Here is a 13,306-nt window from a genome sequence, read left to right as displayed (position 1 = left end):
TCTATATAATAAAATCAAGCATGAGAAATTATTAAACCCAAGGTCACCAGATTTGACCGTAACGGGAGTATCAGGTTACATTGTTCCTATCAATATGGAAATTACAGCTAATCTTAAATTGGATAATGCGACCTTTCAGGATAATGTTTTGGTGGCTAATGGGAATTTTAAGGGGCATTATGACGTTATTTTGGGGTTGAATGTTTTGAGACGTTTTTCCTTCATAGTTGACTTAGGCAAAAAAATGATCCGATCAATTCCATTGAATATTTGTTTAAGAGAAGTAGGTGTTAGGGAACAAGTCATGAGTTCTAAACCCGTGGTAGCTAAGCTCACATGTAAACATGTGCTACCCCCTGCGTCAGAGAGGGTAGTGACAGCATATTGTAACCAACTTGCTGTTTCCACTGAACAATTGGTGCTAACAGAGCCTAATTTTAACCTAAGTAGTGAAGACTTAGCTGTCAGGTGTTCAATCGACAAAGTACAGTCCGATGGATTGATATCAGTCTTGGTGGCAAATTTGTCGGCTGAGCCTTTACATCTTCCAAAGGGGATGGGCATTGCTAGTTTGGAAAGGGTTGAAAATAATCCAGTTACTTTTGCACGTAAGGAAGTAGAAGAAAATAAGGCATCTCCTGTGACTTTAAAAGATTTTGATCTTGATCATTTGACTGGTGATCAGAAACATAAACTATCGGACTTGTTGTATGAATATAGAGATGTTTTTGCCAAGTGTCCAGCTCAGCTAGGAAATTCAAAGGTATTTAAACATAGAATTAAATTGACAGACAGTATACCAGTTAGGCAATCAGCTTATAGGGTTCCTTTCAAGTTGAAAGATGAAGTCCGGAAGCAGGTAAACGATCTTTTGGAATCAAATATTATCGAACCCAGCAATTCACCTTACTCTGCCCCGATAGTTTTAGTAAAGAAGAAGGATGGCACATATCGGCTCTGCATAGATTTTCGCAAGCTGAATGCTAAGACTGTTTCGGATTCGTACCCAATCCCGGATTTAAATCAAATTCTTCAGCTTCTAGGGGAAGCGCGCTACTTTACTTCGCTTGATCTGCAGAGCGGATTCCACCAAATTGAAGTTCACCCCGCTGATCGTCACAAAACTGCCTTCACCACTGGTGAATCCTTATATCAGTTCCGAAAAATGGCGTTTGGATTAAAGAACGCGCCCTGTTCTTTTGTGAGAGCAATGGCCTTGACCTTACAAAATTTGCATAAAGACTCCATTTTTGCTTACATGGACGATTTGATTGTCGCCTCATCCGACTTCGATTCACATCTCCTGAAATTGCGAAAAGTCTTTCAGCGTCTCAGAGAATATGATCTGAAATTGAAACCTAAGAAGTGTGAGTTTCTGAAGGAGCAATTGAAATATTTAGGTCATTTAGTCAGCGGTGACGGTATTCGTCCGGATCCGGCCAACGTCGCGGCAATCCGAGATTGCAAAATTCCGAGGACTATCAAACAAGTCCGATCGTTTCTGGGAATGGCGGGATTTTATAGGAAATTTATCCCAGATTATGCTGAAATCGCCCGTCCATTGACCCAGCTGACCAAAAAGGAAACGCCATTTGTTTGGGATTGCTCTACGCAGCAGGCTTTTGACCAGCTGAAAACTATTTTGACCACTCCTCCGTTATTGGTTTACCCTGATTTCACTAAATCTTTCGTTCTTTCGGCTGATGCCTCGTCCTATGCAATTGCCGCATGTTTAGAATCGCAAGTAGATGAAAATTCAAGACAACCAGTTGCCTATGCTTCGAGATTATTGAAGAAATCCGAAGTAAATTATAGTACAACAGAAAAGGAAGCATTGGCTATTATCTTTGCAGTTATGCAATTTAGACCTTTTCTAGTGGGCAATCACTTTACACTCATAACGGACCACCAACCATTGAGCTTTCTGCTCAATTTGAAAAATCCTTCGCCCCGCTTAGCGAGATGGAGCATGCTGTTACAAGAGTATGACTATAAAATTGTGTATCGTCCGGGTAAAGTGCATTCAAATGCAGATTTCCTCTCGCGACCTGTGTTAGAAGCAGAGGAAAAACCAAAAAGATCAAAGGTAACAAGAACAACTGAGTTAGTCGCTCCCATATCGGCTGATGTAACCATAGAATCACTGGTTATGCCTCAGCAACAAACCCGAACTCTGATTAAAACTCTGCAAAGAGAAGATCCAATTTTGCAGAAGTTAATCGAACAGTTGGAGGGAATACCCCAAGCATCAGTGAAAATCCCAGATTCCTTCTACTTATCTAAAGAGGGAATACTATATCACTACACTTTATCTGACCCTGGAGCGACAAGAGAAGAGCCAACGGAACAACTAGTAGTGCCCGTTGGCCTGAAGTCAGAAGTGTTGAAGGCATGCCACGACAATTCTTTAAGTGGAGGCCATTTTGCGCTACAGAAGACATTGGAGAAACTCAGGAAAAATTTTTTTTGGATTGGGATGTTTTCGGAAGTGAAGAACTATATTGAGACATGTCCATCATGTATGCAACGTAAAGGTTATAACCCTAAAGCCAAAGCAGCTCTGATGAGAGTTCCCGTTGAAAATTCACCTTGGGTGCGAGTGTCATTAGACATTCTAGGACCTCTCCCTATGTCCTTGAGAGGACATAAATATCTTTTGTTAGCAGTAGATAATTTCACGCGTTATGTTGAAGCAGTTCCACTCAAAACTCAGAAGGCAGATGAAGTAGCCACAGCATTTATAAACAATGTGATAGCGAGACATGGAATTCCTAAATACATACTCACAGATCGAGGTACTAATTTCATGTCCTCATTATTGCGACAAGTATGTGAAAAATTGAACATTCACCAAATTCATACCTCTTCGTTTCATGCGCAGTGCAATGCCAAGGTGGAACGGTTAAACCGTACCTTAGCAAACATATTATCTCATGTCATAAATCAGACCCAGTCAGATTGGGATGAGATCGTACCATTGGCTGTCGCTGTATATCATGCTGCCACTCACAGTTCTACTCAAGAAACACCCAATTTCTTAATTTATGGAAGAGATCTAGTGTTACCATCAGATTTATGGCACGCTAAAGCGAGACAGTCATACTCATCCCTGGAGAATTATTCAGAAGAGATGTGTGCACGACTCCGTAGAACCTACGAAATTGTTTCGGAACATTTGGAGGAAGCTGTCCAGAAACAAGAGCAACGTAGAGCAGCAGTAGCTGTTGACAAAAACATTCGTGTGGGAAATCTAGTGTATCTTTTTACACCTAAGGTGAAGGTGGGAACAACCAAGAAACTAGCTCGCCTGAGTACAGGCCCGTACCGTGTAATCAATCAAACCTCTCCAGTCAATTTTGAAATACAGAATTTATACGTCCCAAAGGACAGACAGTTAGTGCATGTAGATAGATTGACAAAATTAATTGATAGGAAAGTTTTTCCTGATCTCAGAATGGAGGAATCAGAAGACAGTGAATTATCAGATCAAACATGTACTGAAACAATACCTAAAGAAACCTGGATCTTTGATGATCCCCTTGTGGAAGAGTGTGATTGTATGCCCCCTGTAGACCCACTACCAGTGACAACCCAGCTAACTAGAAGAGCTGCAACTATTCCAGTGTCAATCCCTTTAAACCTCCTCCCCAATAAGGATCAAAATGAGCAAACAAAGACAAAACAACCTGAAGCATTAGTGGAAGCTGCCCATAAACCAACCCCGGCACATGGGTATAACTTGCGCAGTCGTGATCATGTGACCCACACTCCACATATAGTAACTATCAAACCTCCAACCCAAAAGGAAGTGTTAGTTCCTGAATCAGTTCCGGAGGGAAGAGAAAGAGCAGAACCAAATAATCCACCCAGTGAGCAGGAAAATATTAATCAAAACGAACAGCCAAGTGGTGTCGATAGAGCACTACAGTGGATGTTAGGTCCGCTTGCATCAAGGTTAGACCCACAACATGAAGACAAAGGACTTGATTTGGTGGGTCTTATTAGAGATGCATGGAAAGATTGAAAAAAAGAGAGAGAGATTTTTTTTTTGTTATTTTTGTTGTTGTTAGTGGGACGCAGTAAAGACGCACCTGAGTAATTTTTTTTTCCTCCCTTTATAGTTTGGTTTTCGTGTCCTATAACAAGTGTGACGCCCAATATGAGTTATTTGCTGAGAATGATCATCCTAGGAACTTTTCTCCTGTTTTGTCAAGCTGAAGTTGAAATTTGTCAAGTCAAACATGGAGTGTACAAGTGTGAGATGACCAAACCATCTTTGTCTCTACGAAAATCACTTCCCCAGAATAGTTGTTCAATAATGAACTGCGGAAATTGCCTCAAGCAATGGGTATCTCGAATTCTCCTTGAAAACGGCACTTTGGTCCCACCAGCCCATTTTATATTAAAACAGTCCCTGAAAGAGAATGGCACTTCAGTTATTTATGAGTGTCAAAGAAATGGAGAGAGTTGTGAGTGTAGCAAGGAAAGATGCAAGGGAAGTATTGAGTATTGTTTCGAAACTGAGTGCAATCAGCAAGCGTCATGTGTATGTCAGAGACAACCAGCTGAAACATATTGGTTAGTGGAGTGGGGCTCGCAGACTATCAGGAATCCGCCAGTGATTTCCTATAAAGTCTGTTTGACACCACCCGTTGAACATGTGCATCGAATTAGGCACACAAGACATGTGTTGTCTGATGAGCAAGCTCATTTTGAAGAGCAAGGATTAGACGTCAAGTTTACAGACCCGGTTTTCTCTACGAGAGAAAAGGGTACCTTAATAATAAGAAGGTTTGGCCATGAACGAACTTTTGTAATAGATAAAGAACCATTTCAGGCAGAAGTTCCTCGCGAGTTTATGTTAACCCCAGGACCATTAAAATTTCTTTTTGTTTCCCAACAAGGGAAAATAATGCAAGGAACAATACATTTGGCCGGAAGAGATGAATGTAAAAAGATGACTTGTATTTTTTGTTGGGAATTCATAAACAATAGACATTGCTTCCCACCTATTGTATCTTATTTAATATACCTAGTTTTGGGTATTCTAGCAGCAATCATTATTTGGTACTCTAAGCTCATCATCGAATCTATAGTGCAAACAGTCAGGGGATTTTTCATGTTGATTAGTGTCATGTGGAAAATGTTTCGAATTGTTTGGCGCCTAACAAGTATGGCAGGCCTAACCACCGGGGCAACTATTAGAACAACCACAGGAAGGGTACAAGAATATTTGGAAGAACATATCCCCATGGAGCCGAGACGACTTTTGCAGGCTGCACCCCTGCAAATCATTGTATACCTATCAGCCCTTATACTTATAGTTGGGTCAACATGTACCAATCACCAGATCTTACATGCCAAAATAAAAGAATGTCAAGCAGACTTATCTCAACCTTGTAAAATCACCACTAAAGCCCGTGTGACTTTGTTAAATTTGGAATACAAACAGTGCTTATGGTTCGTTTCTGATGCAGAACAAACTCTTTTCCAATTGCAGTTAACCTTTAAACAAGTGCAGTGTCATTGGCAGACAAAACGAATGTACTACACTTTCCCCACAGAATTACATCTCATAAGTCAAGTGGCATGCCCCCAGAATGCCTTCTGTGCTTGGGGCCAACATTGTGTGGGTGACTACCTTTTTGAGGGTATCACCAAAGAATCCTTGAGTTGGCCAGGAATTACTAACTGCATCGCAGGAGACAGCGGTTCAAACTGTCTCATCATTGATAGTCAGTCCTGTTTACACTATCGAGTATGGTTAGTTCCAGACTTTACAAGGGTGTACGAAGTCCGCAAAATTGAAGGAGTTTCTTGTCGTTACATAGTTGAAGTTCAGACACGTGCTAATGAGACCGTTGAAACTATTTCTCTAAAGAATTTTGCAATTACACGAAATAATATTGAGATTCAAGTCTTGGGAACCTTTGATCAGCCCACCGATATCCTTGAACATCATGTGATTTTGAGGGTAGGTGATAATAGTGAGGCTTATTTAGACCAAGCAGCTTTAGTGTCCAGACCAAAATACGGAGAAATCGGTGATGTACAAGCAAATTACAGTGTTTCAAAACAGTTCATTTTTGATGACCGGATGATTCAATGTCAGTTTTATGAAGAGAAGATAAGATGTCAAAAAAGTGAATCTTACTTGGAACAAATGGTGGCAAACAAAATCAATAAACTTCCAAAAATTCAAGTTTTTCACCAGTTAGAAATCGAGCCCTCAGGTCGGCTCACATCAACAATGATACAATCAGTCCCATTGACCCTGGATCTGTCATTTTTTGAGTTTGATTTTTATCTGGAAACACATACAGTGTGCCCCAAATTTGTGGAAGACATTACTAGACCAATTGGATGTTTTACATGTGACACACTAGCTACTCTTACTTTTCAAGCATTTTCGACATGCCTAGCTGGAACTGTCTCAGTAAACTTCCAAAACATATTAGTGGCCACAAGATCAGTTAAATTAACCCAAGAAACAACCACTTACACTATCCAGTTCAAGACAGATACTAAATGTCACAAAGAAAATTTGTGCCGACCGGGCTAGCCGAGTGGGTAAAGTACCTGCCCGGCAACCCAAAGGTTGCGGGTTCGATTCCCGCCTCGGGCTTGGATCAAAGTACTGCAAAAACCTTGGGAGGTGCAATATGGCCACAGCAGCCGATGCGCCAACAACTACCAAATCAAAAAAAAAAAAAAAAAAAGAAAATTTGTGCTTAATTGCTCGAACTATCACAGCCTGTAAAGACATAGAGTTTTGTTTGGAAGACCCAACGCTACAAATAAGTCACCCTAACTTTTCACAAGTATCCTATATATCTAGTTTTGCACCAGGGCAATCACCTTGGTCAGTATGGTTTCATCAATTAGTTGGTGGAGGATTTACCTCCTGGATCAAAATACCAATTTTGCTCTTATCTATAGCCTTGTTGAGTATATTTGTGGTTTCTTCATGTTTGGCATGTTTTCGCAAATAAATCAAATGATCCATTTTTTCTTGAAGACGAATGAAAGGGAAGCAAAACAGTGATAATTATGACAGAGAGTGAGAATAAGAAGAATAAATGGGAAGTATAACTGAGAAGCGTAATTGCTATAAGATCTTCTGCCCTCCCTCTCTCTCTCTCTCTCTCCATGGACTTATGCATAAAAGGAGAAAGAAACAAGAGTAAATGAAGCAAATCTTTTGAGTGAAAGAGAAGAGGAAGAGTGGATGATGGGATTTGTACCCTACTTACTGTAAGTATTTTATTGTTCTCAGCCACTTCAATCGGGAAGAATATCAGGAGGGTATTGTTCGCCCTATGGTCCTTCCTGGGTGTATACAGTCGATGGCTGTACAAAAGCGTAACACGTGCTGTCACTACATCGGAAGTTACCCGGCAAGTGCCCTCTGGGGCTGAACTAATTCTTACCCCAGAAAGATTTTCTAAAAGACGACGGGTGTGCGGGGCATTCCGCACCCAGCACACAAACAGGATGCCAGTTATGAGACGCCCTCCTCCCCAGCAGTACCAGGTTCCTTTCAACCAGTGGATGGTAATAGATTTCCTGTCCTCGGACGAGATAGAGGCTACACTCTTCGCGGAGGAAATCGCCTGCATCACCTGGGACAACCAGTTTATTACTTCTTCCCTAAAACCAGGGGCCCTCACCTCACCACATTTTGGATCTTGGTTGTCGCACATAACGAGAGAATACCACACGATCCTTACCATGGGGGAAGCGAAGGCACAGCGCCTTGAAGAGCTCCTTCCCTTTAGAACCGTTGTCAATATTAGGATTCTCACTACTTTTAAGAAGGGATCACTGCCAACGGTGAGGGACCATTCCGTTAGATGTCCATGGAATCACCCCACCGAGCGCTGTGCCGTGTACACGGCTGATTTATACACTCAGTGGCTCGAGGGTAAGGGGTTGATTAAGGCGAGACTGTCTCCTCCCATAACGGAATGGTGGGAGTAATAAAATTTACAGCCCAGGGTGTCAGGAAATTACTATGTAAGAAATATTAGAGCTAAAAAAAAAAAAAAAAAAAAAAAAATTTTAGCATTATGTAATCATTAAAACCCACTTATAATTATATGTAAATGTAACCTACAGCGTATTTACACCATTAATTAACCAGATATATATTATCCTATTAACTAAAATTATCACTATATATACTTTGTATGATAAATATTTTTTTAACTTCATTGTTATAATAAGATAAGACAATGTAAACGTCTAAATCATTGTAATCCCACAAATATGTAATTTTGAGTATAAATAGATTCCTAAATTTTACTATTGTAAGTTACTCTGGGCATTTATAGTAGTAAATCTTCTTTATGTATTTTGAAGAGTAACTAGTTCATTTTATGTGTAACCAAAATGTTTATCAACGTGAGTGTATAATAACCACGTGTGTTTAAGGTATAAGCTGACTATATAATAACGGTCAGGAACAAAATTCATATCCAATGCTAAATATATATATGTATATCTATACAAATCATTGAATAATATTGTATGTATAACGTATTACTTGGTATTGAAGCATGTTTAATGCTAAAGGTATATGATACTTTGTAAATGTCTTTAAAGCCAAGAGCAGATACTAATTGTTGTTTATCTCTGTTTCATATCATGTTACATTGGAGAGAAGAGTTTGACGGAGCAGCTACATGCAGCCAGTCCTAGAAGAGAAAATTACCTTAGTGCCCTTTGGACCGTCAGTCTAGTGTTTCTCCAGGAGCTCAAAGCATGGTTTCCCCAAGATTGACAGTCATCAATGAGAGAACACTTTTACAACGTAGTCAATAAAGAACAGTGCGCGATACAAGAGACATTTTTATGTTTTATACAACCTATAGACATTTGTTATTTCATAAACAGAACATTACAGAACATATTAGTGTTTTTGTATCAGTGATCTTGCAGAAAGAAATCTGTGACGACCAAGGTAGGTTGAAGAGACAAAAGAAGGGAGGAACTGTTCTGTTCAAAGTAGCAAGATAACTTTATTGTCCAGAGGAACCCAAAAGGCTCTTGGAAAATTGTTATGTTATTATCTTTCGATATTGTATTATATATATTAGATTAGGGTAGTTCAATTTGTTAGAGGAGACAGGTTGGTTCTTTCCCCCCCATCCAAAAAGCTCCATGCAAACGTTTTTTTTTTCATTAGAAAAGCATCTCAAACCCTAAAATTTTGAGCAAGAGGTCATTTCTTTCCCCCCTGCTCGAAAATTTTCGTCGTAGACGGGAGGTGTATTAAAATGTGAACATTTTTATATCGTAAAATATTCTCATAAATAGCCACACATTACTTTTGCCAGTCACTATATGTGTAGAGTAATAAGGCCGTGTTGAAAGTTGTTTTGTCCGATTCTATTCTTAGGAAAGCAGTAATCGAATTTCCATCTCACTCCCATAGTTCGGTCAATCCACTACATGAAGCTGACATTCGATAGGATCAGCTAAGTAGTGCTGCGCTTGCATTACTCAGATATACAATGGCAAAATCTGTGGGGGCTAGTGAGTAAATCGGAATGAGGAAGGTATTCTTGAGAGAAATTCGAACTGATTACTGCGAATTGACTCTTGTTGAAAAATGATGGACAGAGGTAAATAGACTTTGAGTGAAGAGAATACCTTGGTATAACCCGGAAGTATCATCGTATATCAATTAATAATTTACTCCTTTCTCACGGTAGATTTCTCAAATTAAACGTGTCTAATTACTAGGACAGGTGATCCTAGATTTGCTTTTCCCCACAGGAATAAGCTCCTAACCAATCAAGAAAGGGGCCATCCAAAGGGGAAAGGGGTGTATATATTGGGACTATGGGAAAACCGAGGGTCTTTTGGTGGGATGAAGATGGAAACAGAGTTAAAAACGTCCATGATGAGATATAGCGAAGAAGAAGTCGTACCTGGCAAGTCGGTAGGAAAGTATTTGGGTAAGTTCGTCCTTTAGTTTAGCGACCGGTTATCTGGAATTACTGAACGACCACAGCTACTATTATATTCCCCGCCTAATATCACATACTAGCCTCTCTCCTCCCAGCTAAATTCACATATGTATTTTCTATATTAAGGCCAGAATGTGTCATCTATTATACCAACTACTGGATACTGCGTTTCCAGTAACGGTAAACATAACTATATGTCAATCTTACACATTCACCTATAAATTCGAATAGCTGGATGCTCTTCTACTTATTGTATATTAACAACGATTGTTTACCGAAACTACATGAAGAATGTCGACAGAATGGCAGAAAGGTGCCATGTTACTACTATCCATTAACTAGAAAATGTAAAGCTATCCTGAGTAAAGCTAACACTTACAACATAATATAATTCTAATTCCCTGTTTTACTTATTAATTCTTTTACTGTAAATAAATACACAAGTCCATGTATGTATAATAAACTATACCTTGTTTGTTGATCTATCTTTCTTCAGGACTATTCCGAAATACACACTTTTTGATAGCGTATATATATATTTAAATAGACTATCATTAAAGGCGGGCTCAAAGGCCAATACACAAAGGGCCTTAGAGTTAATCATCACAACGCAATTCTCGTTGCTGCATTCTTGCCCAACGTCCATCTGGGTGAGTTTTAGAGCACAGAATCTTGTCCTAATTTAACGCTAGACGCTCATATAAAATCCTAGTCTTTCTGGTTTCTCATTTTAGTGCTGGAAACCTGCCTGGGAGTCTTGATATCCGTATTAAACGCTGCCCAGCAGGCGCCCTACATTATTACAGAAATGACTTCGGAACACTTCTATTCGCAACAGTGTCAAAAGCTTTCCTGAAATCCAAGTATATGATATCAAAATTATTTTTTGTATCCAGTTCCTTTGTAACCACATCATAATAATCAATCAAATTTGTAAGACAAGACTTCCCCTTAAAAAACCCCATGCTGTGTCTGAATTATTACTGTAGTCTTGTCTAGATGATCCTGCAATGCATCTTTAACCAGTGACTCCATTATTTTACCCAGAACAGAAGTTAAACTAACTGGTCTGTAATTACTCGTGTCCCGCTTCGATCTCCCTTTGTGAATTGGGGACACATTTGCACATCTCCAGTCCTTGGGGACTTCCCCTGAGTCCAAGGATGTTCTCATAATTATGGCTAAGGGTTTGCTTACTTCCTTTTCCACCTCCTTTAATATAACTGGATAGATCCCATCCACCCCAGGTGCCTTTCTTATGTTTAACTTCAACAATTTCTCCTCCACTTTGTTCTCAGTTATTACAAAATCATTAAGCACCCTGTTACATTTTGATAACCTTTTGGCATTTTCAAACCTTAATAACTCCTCATGTGTGAATGTAGATGCAAAATACTCATTCAGTTTGTTTGACAACTGAGCAGGATCATCAACAGTCGAACCATCGATATCAAGTGGACCAATCAGATTCATCCCCTTCCTTTTAGAGTTTATAGAAGTAAAGAAATCCTTGTTGTTTTTCTTAGCATCCTTTGCCAACGATTTTACGTAATCTGTCTTCGCCTGCCTAACCTCCTTTGTGACTTGATTACAGACTAGCTTATATATATCATAGGCTTTTGTGCACCTGATAATTTATATGCATTCCACGCATTTTTCTTCTCTGCCACGAGTCTCATTAGTTCATTTGACAACCATTTAGGCCTAAACCTTGAACAATATTTCTTAATAGGTATGAAACGTTTAGTAGCTTCCACTATTACTTCCTTGAATGCTTCCCACTTATAATTTGCTGTTGGTAACATCATCAGTTGGTCCCACTGTACAGAATTTAAAAACTCTCTGAGACCACTGTAGTCACCTTTACGGAAGCAAAAACCGTTTCCTTTTCTTCTGATGGTAATTATATCTTTAAGTAAATCCCACATCAGCACACTGTGATCATTGCCACCTAGTGGTTCCTTTATCTGCAAATTCCTAATACACGAATGATCGCTGCTGATAACCAGATCAAGAGTATTACCCTCTCTGGTTGCCTCTCGAATATGCTGCTGTAGAAAACAATCATCCAATAAATCCACAAATCTTACTAGTGTGTGAGTGACCAGCCCATAAGTTCCAGTCTATATCTGGGAAGTTAAAATCCCCCATTATAAGCCATTCTGATTTACTAGCCCACTCTATTTCTCTGTACAATTGTTCATTGTATTCATTCGAGTCATTAAGCCTATAACACACTCTTACTCTTATTTTTGCTTTCGCAGTGCTTATGTCACACCAAACTGACTCAACAGTGCACTGTTCATCTATATCAACTGGATGCACTTCTTTTGGGTTTATGTTTTTCTTAATTAACAGCATAACATCTCCCTTCCTATCCTGTCTATCCTTTCTGTACACATTGTACTCCCCAAATTCCAGTTCTGCATTCCTTATATCTGTGTGACTCTACGTCTCTGCTATCCCAACAATATCCGCCTTTGATGTCTTGACCAACACTTCAAATTCATCAAATTTATTTACTATACTTTTAGCATTGGTATACATGCAAATATACATGTACCTATTCTTATTATTAGTAACCCTAACACATCCCATATACCCACTTGTTTCATGATGACTGCCATCCGTCCCTGAAATCCCCAGCACCCTTTGCTCCAGGCCGCTGCTTATTCTAATAGAAGTAGTGCAAGAATCACCTTCACCTCTGCCTGCAGCTACTTTTAACCTTTTAGTCTGTGAATCTCCCCCCCCCAGGCTAGCAGTTTTCCGACCCACCTAACACTGCCTCGATAGCATCAGCAAATGTTCTTGCACCCTTTCTTTTAAGTGTATCCGATCCCTGTAGAAGCAGTCTCTCCTGTTAACAAGCATAGACCAGGCTGAAAAAAATTTTACCCCTTGTGCTTTGCACATTTCCTCCAGGGCTGAATTGATTGACAAGGTTCTCATCATGTACTCCCTCTTCTATCCTGTCTGGGCAGAATTGCAGACAATTTCAAATTTTAACCCTAATTCACCACTTTTCTGCAACATTGACCTGTGGTTTTGTTGTGGTTTTGCACTCAATTTGATTTCTTGAACCATTTGCAATTTATAGGTGTATAAGTGTACGATACGATTTCAGAGTTGCATAGGGTAGTTGTCTCAAACTGGCGGCCCGCGGGCCGCATCCGGCCCACCGAAGCAATTTTACACGGACCGCAAATACATTTCAGTTATGTATTTGTTGTAAATACGGTGCTTATATTCACTCTCATTTTGTTAAAAAAAAAAATTCCGGCCCGTCAGCTGCTTTCAGATCGTGCATTCGGCCCGCATGCAATTTGAGT

This window comes from Mastigoproctus giganteus, chromosome 4 (assembly GCF_048544385.1).
Source record: "Mastigoproctus giganteus isolate SK-2022 chromosome 4, ASM4854438v1, whole genome shotgun sequence".
NCBI lineage: Eukaryota > Metazoa > Arthropoda > Arachnida > Uropygi > Thelyphonidae > Mastigoproctus > Mastigoproctus giganteus.
The sequence above is the reverse complement of the archived record's forward strand: the minus strand, read 5'-3'. Positions refer to the sequence as shown.